General features: G+C 49.0%; 30 non-coding genes across 30 annotated transcripts; all 30 read left to right on the top strand.

The window, feature by feature from the left end:
- The first annotated feature begins 3,821 nt into the window (after positions 1-3,821).
- Trnag-gcc (transfer RNA glycine (anticodon GCC)) lies at positions 3,822-3,892 on the top strand. Its single transcript has one exon. It is a non-coding gene; the product is annotated as a tRNA-Gly (tRNA).
- Positions 3,893-4,184: 292 nt separating this feature from the next.
- Trnag-gcc (transfer RNA glycine (anticodon GCC)) lies at positions 4,185-4,255 on the top strand. The gene has a single exon. It is a non-coding gene; the product is annotated as a tRNA-Gly (tRNA).
- A 292-nt stretch (positions 4,256-4,547) lies between these two features.
- Trnag-gcc (transfer RNA glycine (anticodon GCC)) lies at positions 4,548-4,618 on the top strand. The gene has a single exon. It is a non-coding gene; the product is annotated as a tRNA-Gly (tRNA).
- A 292-nt stretch (positions 4,619-4,910) lies between these two features.
- Positions 4,911-4,981, top strand: Trnag-gcc (transfer RNA glycine (anticodon GCC)). The gene has a single exon. It is a non-coding gene; the product is annotated as a tRNA-Gly (tRNA).
- Positions 4,982-5,274: 293 nt separating this feature from the next.
- On the top strand, positions 5,275-5,345 carry Trnag-gcc (transfer RNA glycine (anticodon GCC)). The gene has a single exon. It is a non-coding gene; the product is annotated as a tRNA-Gly (tRNA).
- A 292-nt stretch (positions 5,346-5,637) lies between these two features.
- Trnag-gcc (transfer RNA glycine (anticodon GCC)) lies at positions 5,638-5,708 on the top strand. The gene has a single exon. It is a non-coding gene; the product is annotated as a tRNA-Gly (tRNA).
- A 292-nt stretch (positions 5,709-6,000) lies between these two features.
- On the top strand, positions 6,001-6,071 carry Trnag-gcc (transfer RNA glycine (anticodon GCC)). Its single transcript has one exon. It is a non-coding gene; the product is annotated as a tRNA-Gly (tRNA).
- A 292-nt stretch (positions 6,072-6,363) lies between these two features.
- Trnag-gcc (transfer RNA glycine (anticodon GCC)) lies at positions 6,364-6,434 on the top strand. The gene has a single exon. It is a non-coding gene; the product is annotated as a tRNA-Gly (tRNA).
- Positions 6,435-6,726: 292 nt separating this feature from the next.
- Positions 6,727-6,797, top strand: Trnag-gcc (transfer RNA glycine (anticodon GCC)). The gene has a single exon. It is a non-coding gene; the product is annotated as a tRNA-Gly (tRNA).
- Positions 6,798-7,089: 292 nt separating this feature from the next.
- Positions 7,090-7,160, top strand: Trnag-gcc (transfer RNA glycine (anticodon GCC)). Its single transcript has one exon. It is a non-coding gene; the product is annotated as a tRNA-Gly (tRNA).
- A 292-nt stretch (positions 7,161-7,452) lies between these two features.
- Positions 7,453-7,523, top strand: Trnag-gcc (transfer RNA glycine (anticodon GCC)). Its single transcript has one exon. It is a non-coding gene; the product is annotated as a tRNA-Gly (tRNA).
- Positions 7,524-7,815: 292 nt separating this feature from the next.
- Trnag-gcc (transfer RNA glycine (anticodon GCC)) lies at positions 7,816-7,886 on the top strand. The gene has a single exon. It is a non-coding gene; the product is annotated as a tRNA-Gly (tRNA).
- Positions 7,887-8,178: 292 nt separating this feature from the next.
- On the top strand, positions 8,179-8,249 carry Trnag-gcc (transfer RNA glycine (anticodon GCC)). Its single transcript has one exon. It is a non-coding gene; the product is annotated as a tRNA-Gly (tRNA).
- A 292-nt stretch (positions 8,250-8,541) lies between these two features.
- Trnag-gcc (transfer RNA glycine (anticodon GCC)) lies at positions 8,542-8,612 on the top strand. Its single transcript has one exon. It is a non-coding gene; the product is annotated as a tRNA-Gly (tRNA).
- A 292-nt stretch (positions 8,613-8,904) lies between these two features.
- On the top strand, positions 8,905-8,975 carry Trnag-gcc (transfer RNA glycine (anticodon GCC)). The gene has a single exon. It is a non-coding gene; the product is annotated as a tRNA-Gly (tRNA).
- Positions 8,976-9,267: 292 nt separating this feature from the next.
- Trnag-gcc (transfer RNA glycine (anticodon GCC)) lies at positions 9,268-9,338 on the top strand. Its single transcript has one exon. It is a non-coding gene; the product is annotated as a tRNA-Gly (tRNA).
- Positions 9,339-9,630: 292 nt separating this feature from the next.
- Trnag-gcc (transfer RNA glycine (anticodon GCC)) lies at positions 9,631-9,701 on the top strand. The gene has a single exon. It is a non-coding gene; the product is annotated as a tRNA-Gly (tRNA).
- A 292-nt stretch (positions 9,702-9,993) lies between these two features.
- Positions 9,994-10,064, top strand: Trnag-gcc (transfer RNA glycine (anticodon GCC)). The gene has a single exon. It is a non-coding gene; the product is annotated as a tRNA-Gly (tRNA).
- Positions 10,065-10,356: 292 nt separating this feature from the next.
- Positions 10,357-10,427, top strand: Trnag-gcc (transfer RNA glycine (anticodon GCC)). Its single transcript has one exon. It is a non-coding gene; the product is annotated as a tRNA-Gly (tRNA).
- A 291-nt stretch (positions 10,428-10,718) lies between these two features.
- Positions 10,719-10,790, top strand: Trnag-gcc (transfer RNA glycine (anticodon GCC)). The gene has a single exon. It is a non-coding gene; the product is annotated as a tRNA-Gly (tRNA).
- A 292-nt stretch (positions 10,791-11,082) lies between these two features.
- Trnag-gcc (transfer RNA glycine (anticodon GCC)) lies at positions 11,083-11,153 on the top strand. Its single transcript has one exon. It is a non-coding gene; the product is annotated as a tRNA-Gly (tRNA).
- Positions 11,154-16,518: 5,365 nt separating this feature from the next.
- On the top strand, positions 16,519-16,589 carry Trnag-gcc (transfer RNA glycine (anticodon GCC)). The gene has a single exon. It is a non-coding gene; the product is annotated as a tRNA-Gly (tRNA).
- Positions 16,590-16,881: 292 nt separating this feature from the next.
- Positions 16,882-16,952, top strand: Trnag-gcc (transfer RNA glycine (anticodon GCC)). Its single transcript has one exon. It is a non-coding gene; the product is annotated as a tRNA-Gly (tRNA).
- A 292-nt stretch (positions 16,953-17,244) lies between these two features.
- Trnag-gcc (transfer RNA glycine (anticodon GCC)) lies at positions 17,245-17,315 on the top strand. Its single transcript has one exon. It is a non-coding gene; the product is annotated as a tRNA-Gly (tRNA).
- Positions 17,316-17,607: 292 nt separating this feature from the next.
- Positions 17,608-17,678, top strand: Trnag-gcc (transfer RNA glycine (anticodon GCC)). Its single transcript has one exon. It is a non-coding gene; the product is annotated as a tRNA-Gly (tRNA).
- A 5,230-nt stretch (positions 17,679-22,908) lies between these two features.
- Positions 22,909-22,979, top strand: Trnag-gcc (transfer RNA glycine (anticodon GCC)). Its single transcript has one exon. It is a non-coding gene; the product is annotated as a tRNA-Gly (tRNA).
- A 292-nt stretch (positions 22,980-23,271) lies between these two features.
- Positions 23,272-23,342, top strand: Trnag-gcc (transfer RNA glycine (anticodon GCC)). The gene has a single exon. It is a non-coding gene; the product is annotated as a tRNA-Gly (tRNA).
- Positions 23,343-23,634: 292 nt separating this feature from the next.
- Positions 23,635-23,705, top strand: Trnag-gcc (transfer RNA glycine (anticodon GCC)). The gene has a single exon. It is a non-coding gene; the product is annotated as a tRNA-Gly (tRNA).
- Positions 23,706-23,997: 292 nt separating this feature from the next.
- On the top strand, positions 23,998-24,068 carry Trnag-gcc (transfer RNA glycine (anticodon GCC)). Its single transcript has one exon. It is a non-coding gene; the product is annotated as a tRNA-Gly (tRNA).
- A 292-nt stretch (positions 24,069-24,360) lies between these two features.
- On the top strand, positions 24,361-24,431 carry Trnag-gcc (transfer RNA glycine (anticodon GCC)). The gene has a single exon. It is a non-coding gene; the product is annotated as a tRNA-Gly (tRNA).
- Positions 24,432-24,927: the final 496 nt, after the last annotated feature.

The following is a 24,927-nucleotide window of genomic DNA, read 5'->3' as shown; positions in this document are numbered from 1 at the left end:
TGACAAAAATGTTCTTGTGTTGGGTGACTACAATTGTGTTTGCCATGCGAAAGATAGAGCAGGAACTGCCACAGTCCGTGATGCGAGCGCTGAATTACTAAACACTATTGTAACCGAACACAACTTAGAGGATATTGGCGGTATTATGTCAGAAGGACGACCCGTGCAGTATACCCACCACCAAAATAACAGCCATGCACGATTAGATCGAGCATATATATCAGCCAACCTTGCGCATGCGTGTACCAACTATGGAGTTAAACACGTCTCGTTTAGCGATCACAGTTTAGTGATGTTCACATTGGGGAGGGCTTCAAAAAAGCATAAATTCAACTGGGAATTCTGGAAGTTTAACGATAAACTTTTGCAGGAAGAAACATTTACAGATAAAGTTAAAGAAAAGATGCTGAAGCTCGTTCAAGCACAGGAAAATGAAGTAATACCATTGTGGGAACTTTTTAAACAAGAGGTTAAGATGCATGCGATTGAAATGGCGTGCGCAAAGCGTCAAAGCGAGAAAATGAAAGAGAAAGAATTACAGTGCCAGCTCGATTTCTTGCTGAGCAGAAGCGCAGCGCAGTGTAATGATAGCACTGAGGCTATTAGAGAAGTTAAACGACAACTAGAACTTATCGATCAGGAAAGATACCACGGCGCTATAATACGGGCAAGGACTGAGAAGCTGTGGCTAGGCGAAACGCCGACGAAACGGGCACTTGGCGAAGAAAAGAGATACGCGACGCAAAACGAAATAAAAGCGGTGCGATATGCGGGTGACGTCACAGAAGATGGAGAAACAATACAACGCGCATTTGAGGAGTACTACGGGGAGTTACTGCGACGGCCGAAGCTTATCAAAGACGGGTTTAAAACAGAGTTTCTTCCATTCATGCCCATGCTTGATGAAGAAGTTAAAACGAACCTTGAAGTTCCTATCACCTTAGGGGAAATTGAACGAGCTATAGACGAGCTTACACCCGGGAAGTCACCAGGGCCAGATGGCCTAGGTGCCACATTTTATAAATTTTTTAAATATGAAGTATCTCAGGTGTTGCACCGAGTTATTAATGAAGCGTATGAACACAAAGAAATGCCTCCGTCGTTTAGAAAAACGCATGTAGTTCTAATCCCAAAGACTGATGATCCTACCCAATTATTATCTGTAGAAGCATATCGGCCAACTAGTCTAACAAACGTTGACTATAAAATATTTATGAAGGTTCTAGCGAGCAGATTGCAGAGTGTAATGAAGGAAATTGTTGGACCACATCAAACATGTGGAATAAAAGGACGGACGATAATGACAAACGTCCACCTGGTCAGAAGCGTCCTCGAGTGCGTTGATGTGCTAGGAGGGCGTGCGGCCATACTGCAATTAGACTTGCAAAAGGCGTTTGACCGCGTCGCCCATGAGATCATGTTTGCTATCCTTGAACACGTAAACGTAGGATCTGTCATATTACAAGGTGTGAAAATGTCATACGCGAATAGCTCTGCGAATCTCATAGTAAACAAAAGGTTAGGTCAAAGCTTGGATGTTCAGTCATCTGTAAAACAAGGATGCCCCTTAAGCGCCTTACTTTTCGCCATATACATTGAACCTTTCTGTCGGAAAATTTTACACGACGAGAAAATACAAGGATTTAGGATACACGAAAATGAAGTCAAAATTCTATTGTATGCTGACGACATAGCAATCATCTGCAGTGACAAAGAAAGTGTCAGCATAGCGGTCAAACAAGCATCACGGTTCTGCGAGCTTACGGCAAGTGCGATAAATTGGAACAAATCTATAGGTATTTGGCACGGTACCTGGGATACTACACCCGAGTATTTTGAGAAATTACATTGGACCACCACACCTGCCAAGTACCTGGGTGTACCACTGGATCAATACAAAGAACCGACGGAGTACTGGGCCAAAGAAACCGAGAAAACTCGAAATAAAGCACAGAAATGGGGCGGGAGGGACTTGTCAATGTTCGCCCGAGCCACCGTCTGCAACATTTTTTTAGTTGCTAAGATTTGGTATGTGCTCCAAGCCCTGTGCATGTCAAGGAAAAGTGTGCAGAAACTGCACCGAGTATTTGCGGTATTTATTTGGCATTCTGAATGGGAACGAACAAGCCGCACTAATTTATTTCTTTCTCTTAAGCCCGGAGGATTGGGTTTGACTCATTTATTTTTGAGACAGGTCGTTTCGAGGTTTCTTTTTCTGAGAGATCAAGCTGATCCCACTTTGCGTGCAATAATTCAGATAAGGTTGCGAGATGCCCTACCTAATTTTGTTATTTCGACTGTTGCTGTAAAGCCGGTGGCTATACGAGGATTCCTTAGGGATGTAGTGTGGGCATTTAAATTTCTGAATGCCCGTTTTTCTCTGCAGTATTTAAGTGTTGTTCCACGAAGAACATTGTACAAAGCTATTATTGATGTTTCTTTGCCTGTTCCCCTTTATCGCTGTATATATGACGGAGGAAAGGCCAAGGATGTTTTAAAACGGATCAAAAAGATGCCGATCAAGGCATCGAGCAAGAGCTTCTTTTTTCAACTTCATAGTGGCACACTCCCTGTCAAACCATGGCTTAAGGATAAAGGAATATTTGTAGGCGGGAACATCAACTGCAGAATATGTAATAAGCCAGAAACAACAGAACACATCTTTCTTGATTGTTCTGATGCTCGCTTTCACTGGGACATACTTCAGCGGACACTTAAAAAAGACTTGCCTGTCACTTATTATGGTATCCGTTTCCTACCCGTGGACAAGGCCGAAAGTGTTCCCTATGACATGTTTATGGTACTGAGCCTTCATAGTTTATGGAGGACTAGAATGGCAGACAGACATGCTGAATTGGATGCTCGACCAGCGAGAGAGTATTTTGTGGAAAATATTTCTTACATACGAGAAGTGTACAGGACTTTAAACGAGCGTCCTGAGTGGCTTCCCGTGCTCGATGATCTGGCCACGCTAAAGCGATTTTAAAAACACCATTGCCGCTAATTAGTGGTTGGTATTTTACCCCTTTTGAATGTATTGTTTGTATTATGACTTGTGTAATGTGAACGTTTCAGGCAAAACGGCAATAAAGAAAAAAAAAGCGTCGGTGGTTCAGTGGTAGAATACTCGCCTGCCACGCGGGTGGCCCGGGTTCGATTCGCCGACGCAGGTCACTCTTTTTTGTTCATACGCTCTTCCTGCCAAAGTCGGGGAAGCCCTTACTGCATCGCTGTAAAAGAGCGGGAGGAGAATGCAAACTATCTGGCGTTTGCTTTTTGGGTTAACAGGTATGTTTATGATGTGCATCTTACCCATTACATCATGTTCGGTCAAATGATTCGTCAAAGTCGTAGGCAGCAGGCAGTGACCGAGAGTTCGGTCACATCAGAAGTGACCTAATTAAAGAAACTCGTTTTGAAATCAGACGAGGAACGGTATGCAGTTCTGCTGCCTTGCATCGGCGTCGGTGGTTCAGTGGTAGAATACTCGCCTGCCACGCGGGTGGCCCGGGTTCGATTCGCCGACGCAGGTCACTCTTTTTTGTTCATACGCTCTTCCTGCCAAAGTCGGGGAAGCCGTTACTGCATCGCTGTAAAAGAGCGGGAGGAGAATGCAAACTATCTGGCGTTTGCTTTTTGGGTTAACAGGTATGTTTATGATGTGCATCTTACCCATTACATCATGTTCGGTCAAATGATTCGTCAAAGTCGTAGGCAGCAGGCAGTGACCGAGAGTTCGGTCACATCAGAAGTGACCTAATTAAAGAAACTCGTTTTGAAATCAGACGAGGAACGGTATGCAGTTCTGCTGCCTTGCATCGGCGTCGGTGGTTCAGTGGTAGAATACTCGCCTGCCACGCGGGTGGCCCGGGTTCGATTCCCGGCCGACGCAGCTCGCTCTTTTTTGTTCATACGCTCTTCCTGCCAAAGTCGTGGAAGCCCTTACTGCATCGCTGTAAAAGAGCGGGAAGAGAATGCAAACTATCTGGCGTTTGCTTTTTGGGTTAACGAGTATGTTTATGATGTGCATCTTACCCATTACAGCATGTTCGGTCAAATGATCCGTCAAAGTCGTAGGCAGCAGGCAGTGACCGAGAGTTCGGTCACACCAGAAGTGACCTAATTAAAGAAACGCGTTTTGAAATCAGACGAGGAACGGTAAGCAGTTCTGCTGCCTTGTATCGGCGTCGGTGGTTCAGTGGTAGAATACTCGCCTGCCACGCGGGTGGCCCGGGTTCGATTTCCGGCCGACGCAGGTCACTCTTTTTTGTTCATACGCTCTTCCTGCCAAAGTCGGGGAAGCCCTTACTGCATCGCTGTAAAAGAGCGGGAGGAGAATGCAAACTATCTGGCGTTTGCTTTTTGGGTTAACAGGTATGTTTATGATGTGCATCTTACCCATTACATCATGTTCGGTCAAATGATTCGTCAAAGTCGTAGGCAGCAGGCAGTGACCGAGAGTTCGGTCACATCAGAAGTGACCTAATTAAAGAAACGCGTTTTGAAATCAGACGAGGAACGGTAAGCAGTTCTGCTGCCTTGTATCGGCGTCGGTGGTTCAGTGGTAGAATACTCGCCTGCCACGCGGGTGGCCCGGGTTCGATTTCCGGCCGACGCAGGTCACTCTTTTTTGTTCATACGCTCTTCGTGCCAGAGTCGTGGAAGCCCTTACTGCATCGCTGTAAAAGAGCGGGAAGAGAATGCAAACTATCTAGCGTTTGCTTTTTGGGTTAACAGGTATGTTTATGATGTGCATCTTACCCATTACAGCATGTTCGGTCAAATGATCCGTCAAAGTCGTAGGCAGCAGGCAGTGACCGAGAGTTCGGTCACACCAGAAGTGACCTAATTAAAGAAACGCGTTTTGAAATCAGACGAGGAACGGTAAGCAGTTCTGCTGCCTTGTATCGGCGTCGGTGGTTCAGTGGTAGAATACTCGCCTGCCACGCGGGTGGCCCGGGTTCGATTTCCGGCCGACGCAGGTCACTCTTTTTTTGTTCATACGCTCTTCCTGCCAAAGTCGGGGAAGCCCTTACTGCATCGCTTTAAAAGAGCGGGAGGAGAATGCAAACTATCTGGCGTTTGCTTTTTGGGTTAACAGGTATGTTTATGATGTGCATCTTACCCATTACATCATGTTCGGTCAAATGATTCGTCAAAGTCGTAGGCAGCAGGCAGTGACCGAGAGTTCGGTCACATCAGAAGTGACCTAATTAAAGAAACGCGTTTTGAAATCAGACGAGGAATGGTAAGCAGTTCTGCTGCCTTGTATCGGCGTCGGTGGTTCAGTGGTAGAATACTCGCCTGCCACGCGGGTGGCCCGGGTTCGATTTCCGGCCGACGCAGGTCACTCTTTTTTGTTCATACGCTCTTCCTGCCAAAGTCGTGGAAGCTCTTACTGCATCGCTGTAAAAGAGCGGGAAGAGAATGCAAACTATCTGGCGTTTGCTTTTTGTGTTAACAGGTATGTTTGTGATGTGCCTCTTACCCATTACAGCATGTTCGGTCAAATGATTCGTCAAAGTCGTAGGCAGCAGGCAGTGACCGAGAATTCGGTCACACCAGAAGTGACCTAATTAAAGAAACTCGTTTTGAAATCAGACGAGGAACGGTATCCAGTTCTGCCGCCTTGCATCGGCGTCGGTGGTTCAGTGGTAGAATACTCGCCTGCCACGCGGGTGGCCCGGGTTCGATTCCCGGCCGACGCAGGTCACTCTTTTTTGTTCATACGCTCTTCCTGCCAAAGTCGGGGAAGCCCTTACTGCATCGCTGTAAAAGAGCGGGAAGAGAATGCAAACTATCTGGCGTTTGCTTTTTGTGTTAACAGGTATGTTTGTGATGTGCATCTTACCCATTACAGCATGTTCGGTCAAATGATTCGTCAAAGTCGTAGGCAGCAGGCAGTGACCGAGAATTCGGTCACACCAGAAGTGACCTAATTAAAGAAACTCGTTTTGAAATCAGACGAGGAACGGTATCCAGTTCTGCCGCCTTGCATCGGCGTCGGTGGTTCAGTGGTAGAATACTCGCCTGCCACGCGGGTGGCCCGGGTTCGATTTCCGGCCGACGCAGGTCACTCTTTTTTGTTCATACGCTCTTCCTGCCAGAGTCGTGGAAGCCCTTACTGCATCGCTGTAAAAGAGCGGGAAGAGAATGCAAACTTTCTAGCGTTTGCTTTTTGGGTTAACAGGTATGTTTATGATGTGCATCTTACCCATTACAGCATGTTCGGTCAAATGATCCGTCAAAGTCGTAGGCAGCAGGCAGTGACCGAGAGTTCGGTCACACCAGAAGTGACCTAATTAAAGAAACGCGTTTTGAAATCAGACGAGGAACGGTAAGCAGTTCTGCTGCCTTGCATCGGCGTCGGTGGTTCAGTGGTAGAATACTCGCCTGCCACGCGGGTGGCCCGGGTTCGATTTCCGGCCGACGCAGGTCACTCTTTTTTGTTCATACGCTCTTCCTGCCAAAGTCGGGGAAGCCCTTACTGCATCGCTGTAAAAGAGCGGGAAGAGAATGCAAACTATCTAGCGTTTGCTTTTTGGGTTAACAGGTATGTTTATGATGTGCATCTTACCCATTACAGCATGTTCGGTCAAATGATCCGTCAAAGTCGTAGGCAGCAGGCAGTGACCGAGAGTTCGGTCACAAAAGAAGTGACCTAATTAAAGAAACTCCTTTTGAAATCAGACGAGGAACGGTATGCAGTTCTGCTGCCTTGCATCGGCGTCGGTGGTTCAGTAGTAGAATACTCGCCTGCCACGCGGGTGGCCCGGGTTCGATTCCCGGCCGACGCAGGTCACTCTTTTTTGTTCATACGCTCTTCCTGCCAAAGTCGGGGAAGCCCTTACTGCATCGCTGTAAAAGAGCTGGTAGAGAATGCAAACTATCTAGCGTTTGCTTTTTGGGTTAACAGGTATGTTTATGATGTGCATCTTACCCATTACAGCATGTTCGGTCAAATGATCCGTCAAAGTCGTAGGCAGCAGGCAGTGACCGAGAGTTCGGTCACAAAAGAAGTGACCTAATTAAAGAAACTCGTTTTGAAATCAGACGAGGAACGGTATGCAGTTCTGCTGCCTTGCATCGGCGTCGGTGGTTCAGTGGTATAATACTCGCCTGCCACGCGGGTGGCCCGGGTTCGATTTCCGGCCGACGCAGGTCACTCTTTTTTGTTCATACGCTCTTCCTGCCAAAGTCGTGGAAGCCCTTACTGCATCGCTGTAAAAGAGCGGGAAGAGAATGCAAATTATCTGGCGTTTGCTTTTTGGGTTAACAGGTATGTTTATGATGTGCATCTTACCCATTACAGCATGTTCGGTCAAATGATCCGTCAAAGTCGTAGGGAGCAGGCAGTGACCGAGGGTTCGGTCACAAAAGAAGTGACCTAATTAAAGAAACTCGTTTTGAAATCAGACGAGGAACGGTATGCAGTTCTGCTGCCTTGCATCGGCGTCGGTGGTTCAGTGGTATAATACTCGCCTGCCACGCGGGTGGCCCGGGTTCGATTTCCGGCCGACGCAGGTCACTCTTTTTTGTTCATACGCTCTTCCTGCCAAAGTCGTGGAAGCCCTTACTGCATCGCTGTAAAAGAGCGGGAAGAGAATGCAAACTATCTGGCGTTTGCTTTTTGTGTTAACAGGTATGTTTGTGATGTGCATCTTACCCATTACAGCATGTTCGGTCAAATGATTCGTCAAAGTCGTAGGCAGCAGGCAGTGACCGAGAATTCGGTCACACCAGAAGTGACCTAATTAAAGAAACTCGTTTTGAAATCAGACGAGGAACGGTATCCAGTTCTGCGGCCTTGCATCGGCGTCGGTGGTTCAGTGGTAGAATACTCGCCTGCCACGCGGGTGGCCCGGGTTCGATTTCCGTCCGACGCAGGTCACTCTTTTTTGTTCGTACGCTCTTCCTGCCAGAGTCGTGGAAGCCCTTACTGCATCGCTGTAAAAGAGCGGGAAGAGAATGCAAACTTTCTAGCGTTTGCTTTTTGGGTTAACAGGTATGTTTATGATGTGCATCTTACCCATTACAGCATGTTCGGTCAAATGATCCGTCAAAGTCGTAGGCAGCAGGCAGTGACCGAGAGTTCGGTCACACCAGAAGTGACCTAATTAAAGAAACGCGTTTTGAAATCAGACGAGGAACGGTAAGCAGTTCTGCTGCCTTGCATCGGCGTCGGTGGTTCAGTGGTAGAATACTCGCCTGCCACGCGGGTGGCCCGGGTTCGATTTCCGGCCGACGCAGGTCACTCTTTTTTGTTCATACGCTCTTCCTGCCAAAGTCGGGGAAGCCCTTACTGCATCGCTGTAAAAGAGCGCGAAGAGAATGCAAATTATCTGGCGTTTGATTTTTGGGTTAACAGGTATGTTTATGATGTGCATCTTACCCATTACAGCATGTTCGGTCAAATGATCCATCAAAATCGTAGGCAGCAGGCAGTGACCGAGAGTTCGGTCACAAAAGAAGTGACCTAATTAAAGAAACTCGTTTTGAAATCAGACGAGGAACGGTATGCAGTTCTGCTGCCTTGCATCGGCGTCGGTGGTTCAGTGGTATAATACTCGCCTGCCACGCGGGTGGCCCGGGTTCGATTCCCGGCCGACGCAGGTCACTCTTTTTTGTTCATACGCTCTTCCTGCCAAAGTCGGGGAAGCCCTTACTGCATCGCTGTAAAAGAGCGGGAAGAGAATGCAAATTATCTGGCGTTTGATTTTTGGGTTAACAGGTATGTTTATGATGTGCATCTTACCCATTACAGCATGTTCGGTCAAATGATCCGTCAAAATCGTAGGCAGCAGGCAGTGACCGAGAGTTCGGTCACAAAAGAAGTGACCTAATTAAAGAAACTCGTTTTGAAATCAGACGAGGAACGGTATGCAGTTCTGCTGCCTTGCATCGGCGTCGGTGGTTCAGTGGTATAATACTCGCCTGCCACGCGGGTGGCCCGAGTTCGATTCCCGGCCGACGCAGGTCACTCTTTTTTGTTCATACGCTCTTCCTGCCAAAGTCGTGGAAGCCCTTACTGCATCGCTGTAAAAGAGCGGGAAGAGAATGAAAACTATCTGGCGTTTGCTTTTTGTGTTAACAGGTATGTTTGTGATGTGCATCTTACCCATTACAGCATGTTCGGTCAAATGATTCGTCAAAGTCGTAGGCAGCAGGCAGTGACCAAGAATTCGGTCACACCAGAAGTGACCTAATTAAAGAAACTCGTTTTGAAATCATACGAGGAACGGTATCCAGTTCTGCCGCCTTGCATCGGCTTCGGTGGTTCAGTGGTAGAATACTCGCCTGCCACGCGGGTGGCCCGGGTTCGATTTCCGGCCGACGCAGGTCACTCTTTTTTGTTCATACGCTCTTCCTGCCAAAGTCGTGGAAGCCCTTACTGCATCGCTGTAAAAGAGCGGGAAGAGAATGCAAACTATCTAGCGTTTGCTTTTTGGGTTAACAGGTATGTTTATGATGTGCATCTTACCCATTACAGCATGTTCGGTCAAATGATCCGTCAAAGTCGTAGGCAGCAGGCAGTGACCGAGAGTTCGGTCACAAAAGAAGTGACCTAATTAAAGAAACTCGTTTTGAAATCAGACGAGGAACGGTATGCAGTTCTGCTGCCTTGCATCGGCGTCGGTGGTTCAGTGGTAGAATACTCGCCTGCCACGCGGGTGGCCCGGGTTCGATTCCCGGCCGACGCAGGTCACTCTTTTTTGTTCATACGCTCTTCCTGCCAAAGTCGGGGAAGCCCTTACTGCATCGCTGTAAAAGAGCGGGAAGAGAATGCAAATTATCTGGCGTTTGATTTTTGGGTTAACAGGTATGTTTATGATGTGCATCTTACCCATTACAGCATGTTCGGTCAAATGATCCGTCAAAATCGTAGGCAGCAGGCAGTGACCGAGAGTTCGGTCACAAAAGAAGTGACCTAATTAAAGAAACTCGTTTTGAAATCAGACGAGGAACGGTATGCAGTTCTGCTGCCTTGCATCGGCGTCGGTGGTTCAGTGGTATAATACTCGCCTGCCACGCGGGTGGCCCGGGTTCGATTCCCGGCCGACGCAGGTCACTCTTTTTTGTTCATACGCTCTTCCTGCCAAAGTCGGGGAAGCCCTTACTGCATCGCTGTAAAAGAGCGGGAAGAGAATGCAAATTATCTGGCGTTTGATTTTTGGGTTAACAGGTATGTTTATGATGTGCATCTTACCCATTACAGCATGTTCGGTCAAATGATCCGTCAAAATCGTAGGCAGCAGGCAGTGACCGAGAGTTCGGTCACAAAAGAAGTGACCTAATTAAAGAAACTCGTTTTGAAATCAGACGAGGAACGGTATGCAGTTCTGCTGCCTTGCATCGGCGTCGGTGGTTCAGTGGTATAATACTCGCCTGCCACGCGGGTGGCCCGGGTTCGATTCCCGGCCGACGCAGGTCACTCTTTTTTGTTCATACGCTCTTCCTGCCAAAGTCGTGGAAGCCCTTACTGCATCGCTGTAAAAGAGCGGGAAGAGAATGAAAACTATCTGGCGTTTGCTTTTTGTGTTAACAGGTATGTTTGTGATGTGCATCTTACCCATTACAGCATGTTCGGTCAAATGATTCGTCAAAGTCGTAGGCAGCAGGCAGTGACCAAGAATTCGGTCACACCAGAAGTGACCTAATTAAAGAAACTCGTTTTGAAATCATACGAGGAACGGTATCCAGTTCTGCCGCCTTGCATCGGCTTCGGTGGTTCAGTGGTAGAATACTCGCCTGCCACGCGGGTGGCCCGGGTTCGATTTCCGGCCGACCCAGGTCACTCTTTTTTGTTCATACGCTCTTCGTGCCAGAGTCGTGGAAGCCCTTACTGCATCGCTGTAAAAGAGCGGGAAGAGAATGCAAACTATCTAGCGTTTGCTTTTTGGGTTAACAGGTATGTTTATGATGTGCATCTTACCCATTACAGCATGTTCGGTCAAATGATCCGTCAAAGTCGTAGGCAGCAGGCAGTGACCGAGAGTTCGGTCACACCAGAAGTGACCTAATTAAAGAAACGCGTTTTGAAATCAGACGAGGAACGGTAAGCAGTTCTGCTGCCTTGCATCGGCGTCGGTGGTTCAGTGGTAGAATACTCGCCTGCCACGCGGGTGGCCCGGGTTCGATTCCCGGCCGACGCAGGTCACTCTTTTTTGTTCATACGCTCTTCCTGCCAAAGTCGGGGAAGCCCTTACTGCATCGCTGTAAAAGAGCGGGAAGAGAATGCAAACTATCTGGCGTTTGCTTTTTGTGTTAACAGGTATGTTTGTGATGTGCATCTTACCCATTACAGCATGTTCGGTCAAATGATTCGTCAAAATCGTGGGCAGCAGGCAGTGACCGAGAATTCTGTCACACCAGAAGTGACCTAATTAAAGAAACTCGTTTTGTAATCAGACGAGGAACGGTATCCAGTTCTGCTGCCTTTCGTCGGCGTCGGTGGTTCAGTGGGGGATTCTGCTTCCAGTTGCGCCAGCATGCGGTCGCAGAATGTCGAGCTCCGCCCAAGGAGCGGCTTCAGCGGGCCTTTCGGCCCGCGGTAACAGGATTTTTGCCCAGGATTCCCAGGACTACCAAGTACTTTTGCCCCAGTTTCCTACAGGACAGTCGGTGCTAAACACGGTGTTTCTGCATGCGGACATGCGTGCCCGCCCCTATCGTGTCGAGGATTTCCGCGACACGTTGGCTGGTCTGGCGCTGCTCCCCGATGTTTTGGCATTGGAGGCGTATCAGATGAGTCACGTCTGGGCGGTGACGTTTAAGTCAGCGGAAGGTGTGAAGAAAATTTTGGAAGCAAGCGACATCAAGGTAAGGGACAGGCGCTGCCTTGTTATCGACCCGAGCAACCAGGAAGCGCGTGTGAAGCTACATTGGCTTCTGTGCAACGTGCCGGACGAGGTAGTGCGCGCTGCGCTGGCGCCTTACGGGCGTGTCGGTGAGGTTCGCAGAGTGCGTTGGCGAGTTGACGGAATTCAAGATAAAGGTTCCACGCTGCGGTCGGTGACCCTTAAACTGAAGGCCGGAGTGACTCTGGAAGACCTGCCGCACGAGCTACGCGTGGCGGGCGACAAGGCCCTCGTCGTCATCACCGGGAGGGCCCCGCAGTGTTCGCGCTGCAACATGAAGGGCCACGTTCGCCGGGAGTGTAAGGTGCCACGTTGTTCGGCGTGCCGTCGCTACGGGCACGAAGCGGCAGCCTGTGTCAAGTCCTACGCTAGCGTCACCGGGCCTTCGAAGGACGAGGACCTCCGCGAAAACCTCATGGACGAGGCAGACGGGGAGGAGACCGCAGCAGGAGTCACTGGCGAGGCGGCAAAGGAGCAGACGCCTGCGGAACAGGTCGAGGCCGAGGCTGGCCAGCGCGGTCCTGAAAAGGAGCCGCCCGGTCAGCCGAAGACGCATCCCCAACACACCGCGCCAAAGGAGGTTGGCTGCCCCGGAGCGGCAAGCCAGGGGACGACGGCGGCGTCGTCTACAGTAGAGGACGTCATGCAAATGGACCTCAGTGGTGCCGCCGCAAAGCGGCAGCGAGAGGGCAACGACACAGGACAAGGCGACGGTCTCCCCGGCAGCGAGGAGCCGCCTACCAAGGCGGTTATAGTGAGACGTTCGAGCTTCAAGCCGAAGCCCAACGTCCCCCCAGACCGCACAAAGCCCCCGGCTAGGACCACCTAGTCACCATGATGCTTCCAAAGGTAGTCGGCAACTGTTTGATCTGTGTCTGGTGTTGCACTGCTCTACCGAAGCGCGAGCGAACTAAACTGAACTGCGTAGGTGGGTCCAGGGAGTACTTTTGCAGCGTCTCCGGTGACTTTGTTGCCCGTAAAGTGCCTTTCGGTGTGTTTTTTAGGGTGGGGAAGGGGGGAGGGGCAAGTATAGCACCGTGTTTAGGGGTGCCAGTAAAGCGCTTAGAGTGTTTGCAGTTTAATGTGTGTATGTATGAGTGTATGTATGAGCGTATGTATGAGTGTTTCATTTCCTTTTTGGTTGTAGTTGCGTTTTGGAATGCGGGTGAGTTCTTTAGTGTCTGAGGGGTGCTTTTTATTGGAATGTACGGACTTAAGTGTTACACGGTAATCCCCGTCGCTTTCTTGGAATGGTTTATTTAAGCAAGCCTATACGCATAGCCACGCTAAATGTCAGGGGGCTTGTGGATCGGAGACGTCAAAGTCAGTTGCACCGCCTTCTTGTAGACGAGGATCTGGATATTCTCGCTTTGCAAGAAACCAAGGTCGAGAGAGAGGATCAGACGGACCGTATGGTGCGGCCATTCATCTCGCGTTATGACGTCTGTGTTTCTCACGCAGTCAGGTTCTCAGGGGGTTGCGCACTGTTAATACGGCGTAGTTTAGGGGCCACCCTGAATACCGTCACTGCGTCTGATTCGGTGCGGTTGGTTGTGTGTGATTTGGCCTTGTTATCAAATGAATGGCGGGTTATTTACATGTACATGTACGGCCCCACCAAAGCCGCCGAAAGGAAGTTGTTTTTTGAGGAAATTAGAAAGTGGTGTGAGAGAGACCGGATGGTAATTTTACTGGGTGACTTTAACTGCGTGTGTTCTGCACGCGACAAAAGTAGCCCGTCACCTTTTAGAGATGCTAGTACGGCGGTACTAAGTGATATTGTAGCGGACTTCGCCCTAGAAGACGTTGGTGATAGCGTCGGTAGTAATGGCCCCGTGCGCTACACGCATTTCCAAGGCAATAGCCATGCGCGTCTTGATAGGGTGTACTTATCGCTTGAGCTACTGCCGCAGTGTGAAGAATACCGTGTGATACCTGTCTCGTTCAGCGATCACTGTTTGGTATCTTTAACGCTCGGTAGGAGCGCGAAGCGGCGAAATACCTTTTGTTGGGGCTTATGGAAGATGAACAATAAGTTAGTCGAAGACGGAACTTTCGTGGAGGCAGTAAATACATGCGCACGAAAAATTTTCGGTAGTGATGAAGAAGTGAACTTCATTTTTAAATGGGAACTCTTCAAACAAGAAGTAAAAATGAAAGCCCTGGAAAGATCGGGGGCAATGAAAAATAAAGATAAATGCAAAGGAGCCCTGCTACGAAGTAGCCTTGATGTTTTTGTTACCGAAGAATGTAAGTCGCCCGGTACGTTCAAGGACGACATTCGAACACTGAAGGTGCAGCTTGAAGAATTAGATAAGGAAAAGTATCACGGCGCACTTGTACGCGCAAGGGCTGAACAGTCCCTACTAAGTGAAACGCCTACCAAAAGGGCACTCAGTTCAGAGAAAAGATACGCGCGCAGAAATACGATAGCGGAAATAGAGTACGATTGCGTAAAGTGTAATGACCAGGCAAGCATCGAGCGTAGTTTCTGTGACTACTATGAGAAGTTGTTCGCGCGTCCGACTATCGATGCTGTCCAGTTCCAAAAGGAATTTATGTGTTTGTTGGCGCGCCTGAGCGAAGAAACAGCAGCAGGTCTTGAAAGTGATATAACAGTAGATGAAATAAGGAGAGCCATTGACGAGCTGAGCCCAGGGAAGACCCCGGGTCCGGATGGACTGAGCTCAGCCTTTTATAAAATGTTCAAGGAGGATCTAAGCCCTGTTTTGCGTAAAGTTTACGCCGAGTCTTACAAAACCGGAGACCTACCTCCGTCCTTTCTTGTGTCCCACACAGTCTTTATACCGAAATCGGAGGACGATAATAAACTGAGGGAAATATCTGCCTATCGCCCAATCAGTTTAACCAACGTTGATTATAAGATATTAATTTAAGTATTAGCTAGCCGCTTGCAGAGTGTAATAAGAGACATTGTTGGACCACACCATACTTGTGGAATAAAGGGACGGGGGCAGCTTGGAATCAAGGGAGAGGCGGTGAACGTGCCCATCGACGTATCGAAGGTTGTTCGGTGCCTTCCTCGCATGGTACCCGAGGACGTTGCGTTCGACGTTCGCATTTCTGCATCCTCACAATCCCCCTCGGGGAGGTGCGGGGGAATTTTTTGTGTATATATTGAAGCGTTTTGTTTAAGCATCATAAGAAGTGAGAGCGTCAACGGGTTTCGATTAGAGTCAGCTGAAGTGCGTGTCTTGGCCTACGCTGATGACATTGCCCTTTTTTGTGTTGATAGAAGCAGCATCAGCGTTGCTGTAAACGCTCTAAAACGGTTTTGTAAATATAGTGCCAGTGGAGTAAACTGGCAAAAGTGTTTAGGATTTTGGGATGGGGACTGGGAAAGCGCGCCTAGTGTGTTTGAATGTATCAGCTGGCAGACGACGCCCGCTAAGTACTTGGGAGTGCCCCTGGAAAACTATGAAGACAGTGATGACCCTTACTGGCGCAGACAGACCGCTGAATTGCGCGAAAAAGCTGAGAAATGGAAAGGAAGTGGACTTTCCATGTTTGCTAGAGCATCAGTATGCAACATATTTTTGATGAGCAAACTGTGGTACGTACTTCAGGTGCTGCACTGTTCGCGTTCACATGTAAGCCCTGCACCGGGTGTTTGCAGTGATGATCTGGGAATCGACATGGAAAAATGGACGAGCCGCACGAATCTCTTTCGGCGCGTGCGTCAGGGGGGGGGGGGGGGGGGGGGGGGGGGACTTTCTTTGTCCCATTTGTTTTTGCGGCAAGTCGCCAATCGTTTTTTGTTCTTTCGTGACGTGAACGATCATTTCCTGCGTACAGTGTGTCAGCTGAAGTTATCAAGGGCATTACCTGAATTTGTTGTTACGTCTGCCCACTTTTCTGTCGGAGTAATCAAGGGCTACTTCCGTGAAGTCATTCAAGCGACCCGGTTTTTGCGTGCACGTTTCAGTACAGAGTACTTATCTAGTGTCACGCGGAAAGAGTTGTACCGTGATTTGCTTGACACTGCATTATCTGTGCCGTTGTATAGGTCAATGTACCGTGCAGGGCCAGAACAGGACGTGCTCAAACGTGTAAAACGAATGGCGGTACCGCCATGGGTTAAGTCATTCTTTTTTAAACTGCATGCGGGTGTCCTCCCTGTAAAAACGTGGCAGAAAGAGAAGGGTTTGTACATGCCATGGGGGGTTTAATGCTACCCGTGTAAGGAACCCGAAACGGTAGAACATGTGTTCCTCGAGTGCTGGGATGCGATATTTTTTTGGGACGTGCTTCAGCGGACTTTAAAAAAGGACTTCCCTCTGGACGCACATGGGATCAGGTTCCTGCCCATTGAGAGCGACAACGAGGTACCATATGACCTTGTCATGGTCCTGGCTTTGCACGGCATTTGGAAGTCGCGTATGGCGATCCGTCATCGCGACGTTGATGCCAAACGCTCAAAAGAGTATTTTGCTGATACTATGCGATTGATGATTGAAGTGTGGAGGGCTGAACCTGACCCTCCAGAGTGGCTGTCCGTGATGGAGTCGCTAGCGGACCTGAAGCAATTTTAACCGCTTTCTGCTAGCAAGGTTTTTGGCTACCAGTTTTTATCGTTATCTTGTTTTTGGTTTGTTTGGTTCAAGTGCTGTGTCAAAATATGACAATAAAGAAAAAAAAAGCGTCGGTGGTTCAGTGGTAGAATACTCGCCTGCCACGCGGGTGGCCCGGGTTCGATTCCCGGCCGACGCAGGTCACTCTTTTTTGTTCATACGCTCTTCCTGCAAAAGTCTGGGAAGCCCTTACTGCATCGCTGTAAAAGAAGGGTAAGAGAATGCAAACTATCTGGCATTTGCTTTTTGGGTTAAGAGGTATGTTTATGATGTTCATCTTACCCATTACAGGATATTCGGTCAAATGATTCGTCAAAGTCGTAGGCAGCAGGCAGTGACCGAGAGTTCGGTCACACCAGAAGGGACCTAATTAAAGAAACTCGTTTTGAAATCAGACGAGGAACGGTATCCAGTTCTGCTGCCTTGCATCGGCGTCGGTGGTTCAGTGGTAGAATACTCGCCTGCCACGCGCGTGGCCCGGGTTCGACTCCCAGCCGACGCAGGTCGCTCTTTTTTGTTCATACGCTCTTCCTGCCAAAGTCGTGGAAGCCCTTACTGCATCGCTGTAAAAGAGCGGGAAGAGAATGCAAACTATCTGGCGTTTGCTTTTTGGGTTAACAGGTGTGTTTCTGATGCGCGTCATACCCCTTACGGGAAATTCGGTCGAATGATCCGTCAAAGTCGTAGGCAGCAGGCAGTGACCGAGAGTTCGGTCACACCAGAAGTGACCTAATTAAAGAAACTAGTTTTGAAACCAGACGAGGAACGGTATCCAGTTCTGCTGCCTTGCATCGGCGTCGGTGGTTCAGTGGTAGAATACTCGCCTGCCACGCGGGTGGCCCGGGTTCGATTCCCGGCCGACGCAGGTCACTCTTTTTTGTTCATACGCTCTTCCTGCCAAAGTCGTGGAAGCCCTTACTGCATCGCTGTAAAAGAGCGGGAAGAGAATGCAAACTATCTGGCGTTTGCTTTTTGGGTTAACAGATGTGTTTCTGATGCGCGTCATACCCATTACGGGAAATTCGGTCGAATGATCCGTCAAAGTCGTAGGCAGCAGGCTGTGACCGAGAGTTCGGTCACACCAGAAGTGACCTAATTAAAGAAACTCGTTTTGAAACCAGACGAGGAACGGTAAGCAGTTCTGCTGCCTTGCATCGGCGTCGGTGGTTCAGTGGTAGAATACTCGCCTGCCACGCGGGTGGCCCGGGTTCGATTCCCGGCCGACGCAGGTCACTCTTTTTTGTTCATACGCTCTTCCTGCCAAAGTTGTGGAAGCCCTTACTGCATCGCTGTAAAAGAGCGGGAAGAGAATGCAAACTATCTGGCGTTTGCTTTTTGGGTTAACAGATGTGTTTCTGATGCGCGTCATACCCATTACGGGAAATTCGGTCGAATGATCCGTCAAAGTCGTAGGCAGCAGGCAGTAACCGAGAGTTCGGTCACACCAGAAGTGACCTAATTAAAGAAACTCGTTTTGAAACCAGACGAGGAACGGTATCCAGTTCTGCTGCCTTGCATCGGCGTCGGTGGTTCAGTGGATTCCACTTCCGGCCACCTAGGTGAGCGGACGTGTGAACATGAGCTCTCCTAGAGCGGATACAGCATCCCGTCAGGGTTGCGGAAACAGGAATGCTGCTAACGAAGACCAGGAGTATCAAGTCATGCTGCCAAGTATCCCATCAGGTCGTTCGGTAAATAATACTGTGTTTTTGCACGGAGACCTCAGGGCCCGGCCTTATCGTGTAGAAGATTTCCGGGACACTTTGATTCATCTGAAGCTGCTCCCAGATGTGCTCGCGCTGGGGGCGTATCAGATGAATCACGTTTGGGCGATAACGTTCAGCAGCGCAGACGCAACAAGGAAAATGGTGCAAGCTAAGGAAGTCACCGTGAAAGGACACCGCTGCGTCGTTATCGACCCCAGCAACCAGGATGTGCGGTTTAAGTTGCATTGGCTGCTGTACAACGTCCCGGACGACGACGTGCGCGTTGCCCTTGCCGCGTACGGCAAGGTTGTCAGCGTGACGAGGGACCGCTGGCGTGTTCACGGCGTCGTCGACAAAGGTTCGACGACTCGCTGGGTGACGCTTCAGCTCAAGCCAGGTGTCAAGGCCGATGACCTACCGCATCAGCTTCGCGTCGCCGGTGACCAAGCCCTGCTTGTGGTGCCTGGACGGGCGCCCATGTGTCTGCGTTGCCACTGCGCCGGTCACGTACGACGTGAGTGCCGTGTGCCGCGCTGTGGTGTTTGTCGTCGGCTTGGCCACGACGATACCCAGTGCGTGAAAACGTACGCGAATGTGGCAGGGCCCGTGACGAACGAGGAAGACTCCGAACTCGTCATGGACGAAGCGGAGGCGGAAGCTGCTGCGGGAGGTGGAGGGGAAACGCCGCCCACCGAACCACCTGTAACACAGGTGGACCCCGCAACGAAGGAACCGGCCCTGCAAGGCGCTCCTGCTCCTGAAGGTGTCACCGGAGAGCGAATCAATGACGGCGACCCAATGGACGAGTCGGGGACGCTGAAAATCAACTCACGCGGCGAGAGTGATAACGACGAAGACAAGTTGGAAGCAGTGGTTAAAAGACCGCGCAAGGAGGACAGCAGCAGCGGTGAGAAGCCTTCGGCTACCACGTCTACGGAACCGGCAAGGGAAACGTTCGCGCGACGGTCTTCCTTCAAGCCGAAACCCAATGTAACAAAGGACCGTGCGGCGGCGGCAACGCCCCCACATTAGCGGGCAACGGCTACGAGTGTTGTGTGTTGAGGCGCTGAACCATGTGAACGTGAACCACCTTCGACGCGGAAAGGCGAGCCCCGAACACGAAGTGCAACAAGTTGGTAAGGTCAAGCATGACTGCAAATATTACTCCGGTCATTGCGCTAAGTGTTCTTGGGGAAAATGTGTCTAGTACCGGTACATTTTATTGGTTGATAAAGTGTTTTGTGTGCCCCTAACCTATTGTCAATGGCCGATAAAAGTCATGCATTGTGTGTGGGCACGCTAAATGTTCGCGGGTTGTCGGCCAGGCGCAGGCAGTACCAGCTTAGTCGACTGCTTCTCGACGAAGGTTTAGATTTGGTGGCCGTTCAGGAGACCAAAGTCGAGAGCCAAGAGCATACAGATCGGATGGTCCAGCCATTTACAACACGATACTACGTTTGTGTGAGCCACGCTATAGGTATGTCCGCTGGTTGCGTAATTTTTGTTAGAAACAGTCTAGGTATTGTGATAGAGGCGGTTGTAACGAGTGAGGTGGGACGGTTTGTTGTTGTTGATTTTTTGTACATTGAATGCCGTTGGCGTATTATTTGTGTTTATGCTCCTAATAAGGAAAATGATCGAAATGTTTTTTTTCAATCAGTAGAACCGTTTTTGAAGTGTGACAGACGTGTAATATTCTTGGGTGATTTTAACTGTGTGTGCTCTACTGAAGATCGTTCCAAGAATTCAGCCACGCGTGATAAGAGTGCTTTGTTGTTGTCCACAATGACTGGTACCCATTGCCTAGAGGATGTAGGACTCACACTCAGGAGCGGAGTTACCCCTCGCTACACGCATTTTCAGCGCGAGTGTAATGCCCGACTCGACCGGGCCTACGTGTCATTAGAGTTAGTTCCACTGATCAGCTCATATGAAGTAAAGCATGTGTCATTTAGTGACCATAGCTTAGTAATGTTCACTGTGGGAGTAAAGAAAAAAATGACCAATTTTAACTGGGACCTGTGGAAGTTCAATACAAAGCTGCTAAATGATGAGAAATTCGTGGAATGTGTAGAGGGACAGTTAGAAAAACTATTGTCATGTCAAACGAACAGCTACAGTGCGATGTGGGAAGAAGTAAAAAGTAATATAAAACTTATGGCAATAGAAAAAGGAAGCATCCTTCGCTATGACGAAAGGAAAAAAGAAAACGAACTGAAAGCACAACTCGTCTATCTCACAGAAATAGAAAGCAGCCAGCCTGGTACGTTTTTAAATGAAATAAAAGACGTGAAAAACCAACTAGAAGTTATAGACACGGAAAGGTATCGGGCCGCAATGATCCGTTCTAGAAGCGAAAAATTGTGGGCGGGCGAAGCACCAAATAAAAGGGCTCTCAGTGATGAAAAAAGATACGCAACAAAAAATGAGATTAAATGCATACAGTATAAGAACCAAGTAACGGATGACAAAAAAATAATTGAACAGGCTTTTATTGAACACTATCACGAATTGTTCGGTAAGAAAAGGCAAACAGAAGAAGGGTTTGCAAATAATTTTCTGATGCGCATGCCCAGATTAGAAGACGAAGTTAGGCAGAGCTTGGAGCAAGTTATAAGCGTGGAAGAGATAAAGGACGCAATCGATGCACTCGCCCCTGGAAAATCGCCCGGACCAGACGGTTTGGGGGCGGAATTTTATAAGGCCTTCAAGCACATGATAGCTCCAATCTTGCACGCCGTTATTGAGGAGTCGTATTCATTAAAGCGTGTGCCCCGGTCTTTCACAACAGCCAATATGGTTTTGATTCCAAAAACGGATGACCCAGAAAAACTCATATCGGTGGGGTCTTATCGTCCGATAAGCCTCACCAATGTAGATTACAAGATCTATATGAAGGTACTAGCAAAAAGAATGCAAACAATCATAAGAGAAGTAGTTGGCCCCCACCAGACGTGCGGTATTAAAGGACGGAATATTGCGACGAATGTGCACGTTGCGCGGAGTGTGCTAGAATGCTGCGACGCGTTTGAGAGCCGAGTAGCTATGATGCAGATAGATTTAGCTAAGGCATTCGACAGGGTATCGCATGAAATATTATTTGATGTGTTAAAGCACGTGAATGTCGGAAGTGTTATTCTAGAAGGGGTAAAAATGGTGTATAACGAATGTACTACCCGCATTGTTATAAATAGGACTCTTACGGAAAGCATACCTGTTCGATCGTCCGTAAGGCAGGGCTGCCCGTTAAGTCCGTTATTATTTGCAATTTATTTGGAGCCTTTCTGTTTAAGTGTCATTAACGATGAAAGTGTAAGGGGCTTTCAACTACATACCAAGGAAGTTAAAATTCTTGCATACGCAGACGACATAGCGGTGTTTTGCACAGACAGTGAAAGTGTATTGAAGGTTGAGGAAAACGTCAGAAAGTACTGCACGCAGACTGGGAGTGCAATAAATTGGGAGAAGAGCGCTGGTTTCTGTCACGGTTGCTGGCAGAGCCCGCCCGAGTACTTTGCAAACATGCGGTGGACAACGCTGCCGACGGCGTACTTGGGAGTGCCACTGGAATGTTACAAAGAAAGTGCGGAATATTGGGCAGGGGAAACGAAAAAAATGAACGAGAAGGTGCAGGCGTGGCAGGGACGAGATTTTTCCATGTTTGCGCGTGCGTTTGTTTGCAATGTGTTTTTAGTTGCTAAAGTTTGGTATGTGTTACAAGTGCTATTCATGTCTCGCGTCAGTGTTCAAAAAATACACAGAGTGTTCGCAACGTTTATTTGGGGATCTAGTTGGGAGCGAACCAGCCGAACCAACTTATTTCGATCGGTGCGGTGCGGAGGGCTTGGCCTTGCCCACCTATTTATTCGGCAACTTGTTTCACGCTTTATTTTCTTGCGTGATCAAAGTGACCCTTTCCTGCGTACTGTTATACAGGTGCGTCTTCAAAGCCACCTGCCTGAATTCATTGTATCATCTACTCAGTGCATGGGATGGTCCGTAACAGGGTACTTGCGTGAAGTTATTTCGTCGTATCGTTTTCTAATAGTTCGATTTTCGAGAGAGTATCTGAGCACAATTACAAGAAAAAAGTTGTACAGTGATTTGGTGGACACATTGTTGCCTGTTCCCCTTTACCGTGCAAACTACATCGGCAAGGAAGGCCAGGATGTGTTGAAAAGGGTGAAAAAAATGCCAGTTAAACCATCAGTTAAGACTTTCTTTTTCAAGCTGCATACAAACACATTGTCAGTTAAAACGTGGTTGCATGAAAAGGGCCTTTTTGTTCCATGGAGCACGGACTGTCGCCTTTGCAAAACACCAGAAACCGTGGAACATGTATTCATTGATTGTTGGGACGCCGTGTTTCACTGGGATGTCTTGAAGAGAACCCTAAAGAAAGAACTGCCTATCAGTGCACACGGTATCCGCTACTTACCGGTTGATAACACAGAAATGCCAGTCGACCTGATAATGCTATTGAGCCTCCACGCAATGTGGAAAACGAGAACAGCAGTAGATAATGCAGATTTGCATGCACGCCCGGTACGGCAAAACTTCATTGAAAGTGTGTGTTATATACGTGATGTTTTTCAAGCCCAAAACGACCCCCCTGAGTGGACAAAAGTTCTGGATGAATTGGCGTGCCTAAAAACCTTCTAGGCACTACATTCCGGCCAGTGTGTGGCTGATGTGTCTGGTGTGTATTTATATTTTGTTCTGGAAAGTGAACAGGCAATAAAGAAAAAAAAAGCGTCGGTGGTTCAGTGGTAGAATACTCGCCTGCCACGCGGGTGGCCCGGGTTCGATTCCCGGCCGACGCAGGTGACTCTTTTTTGTTCATACGCTCTTCCTGCCAAAGTCGTGGAAGCCCTTACTGCATCGCTGTAAAAGAGCGGGAAGAGAATGCAAACTATCTGGCGTTTGCTTTTTGGGTTAACAGATGTGTTTCTGATGCGCGTCATACCCATTACGGGAAATTCGGTCGAATGATCCGTCAAAGTCGTAGGCAGCAGGCTGTGACCGAGAGTTCGGTCACACCAGAAGTGACCTAATTAAAGAAACTCGTTTTGAAACCAGACGAGGAACGGTAAGCAGTTCTGCTGCCTTGCATCGGCGTCGGTGGTTCAGTGGTAGAATACTCGCCTGCCACGCGGGTGGCCCGGGTTCGATTCCCGGCCGACGGAGGTCACTCTTTTTTGTTCATACGCTCTTCCTGCCAAAGTCGTGGAAGCCCTTACTGCATCGCTGTGAAAGAGCGGGAAGAGAATGCAAACTATCTGGCGTTTGCTTTTTGGGTTAACAGATGTGTTTCTGATGCGCGTCATACCCATTACAGCTTGTTCGGTCAAATGATTCGTCAAAGTCGTAGGCAGCAGGCAGTGACCGAGAGTTCGGTCACACCAGAAGGGACCTAATTAAAGAAACTCGTTTTGAAATCAGACGAGGAACGGTATCCAGTTCTGCTGCCTTGCATCGGCGTCGGTGGTTCAGTGGTAGAATACTCGCCTGCCACGCGGGTGGCCCGGGTTCGATTCCCGGCTGACGCAGGTCACTCTTTTTTGTTCATACGCTCTTCCTGCCAAAGTCGTGGAAGCCCTTACTGCATCGCTGTGAAAGAGCGGGAAGAGAATGCAAACTATCTGGCGTTTGCTTTTTGGGTTAACAGATGTGTTTCTGATGCGCGTCATACCCATTACGGGAAATTCGGTCGAATGATCCGTCAAAGTCGTAGGCAGCAGGCTGTGACCGAGAGTTCGGTCACACCAGAAGTGACCTAATTAAAGAAACTCGTTTTGAAACCAGACGAGGAACGGTAAGCAGTTCTGCTGCCTTGCATCGGCGTCGGTGGTTCAGTGGTAGAATACTCGCCTGCCACGCGGGTGGCCCGGGTTCGATTCCCGGCCGACGCAGGTCACTCTTTTTTGTTCATACGCTCTTCCTGCCAAAGTCGTGGAAGCCCTTACTGCATCGCTGTGAAAGAGCGGGAAGAGAATGCAAACTATCTGGCGTTTGCTTTTTGGGTTAACAGATGTGTTTCTGATGCGCGTCATACCCATTACAGCTTGTTCGGTCAAATGATTCGTCAAAGTCGTAGGCAGCAGGCAGTGACCGAGAGTTCGGTCACACCAGAAGGGACCTAATTAAAGAAACTCGTTTTGAAATCAGACGAGGAACGGTATCCAGTTCTGCTGCCTTGCATCGGCGTCGGTGGTTCAGTGGTAGAATACTCGCCTGCCACGCGCGTGGCCCGGGTTCGATTCCCAGCCGACGCAGGTCACTCTTTTTTGTTCATACGCTCTTCCTGCCAAAGTCGGGGAAGCCCTTACTGCATCGCTGTAAAAGAGCGGGAAGAGAATGCAAACTATCTGGCGTTTGCTTTTGGCGTGTTGCTCCGTTGCCTAAAGTAAATAACTTAGCTATTCCCTTTAAAACTCCGGCCTGGCCCCAGCCTTCTTTTAATGCTCCGACCTCTAAAAGGGACGCGGGGCGGCTCCGATTTTATCGGTGTTCGGTTCTTCAACTGAAATGTGTTTGCTACGTGGTTTGAGGTTGGCTCCAGTGCTGCTCAACGCAAGCCCAAATCAATAAGCTAACAGTTCACTGTAGCGAATGCAACGCCCCTTCCCCCGACTCTAAAACGTGGCCTTGTTTGCGTGCGGACGGTGGGCGTAGTATCAGACATCACCCCAATTTAGCGCGTCATGAGCTTGTTTCAACATTTTACGAGTGCGTTTTAGACGTTGAAGGTGTGTCATCTGTCGTCGATTG

Source organism: Haemaphysalis longicornis, unplaced genomic scaffold, assembly GCF_048455015.1.
Source record: "Haemaphysalis longicornis isolate Haplotype H1 unplaced genomic scaffold, Haemaphysalis longicornis Haplotype H1 scaffold_3, whole genome shotgun sequence".
Classification (NCBI taxonomy): domain Eukaryota; kingdom Metazoa; phylum Arthropoda; class Arachnida; order Ixodida; family Ixodidae; genus Haemaphysalis; species Haemaphysalis longicornis.
This window is presented reverse-complemented; position numbering and strand designations above follow the sequence as displayed.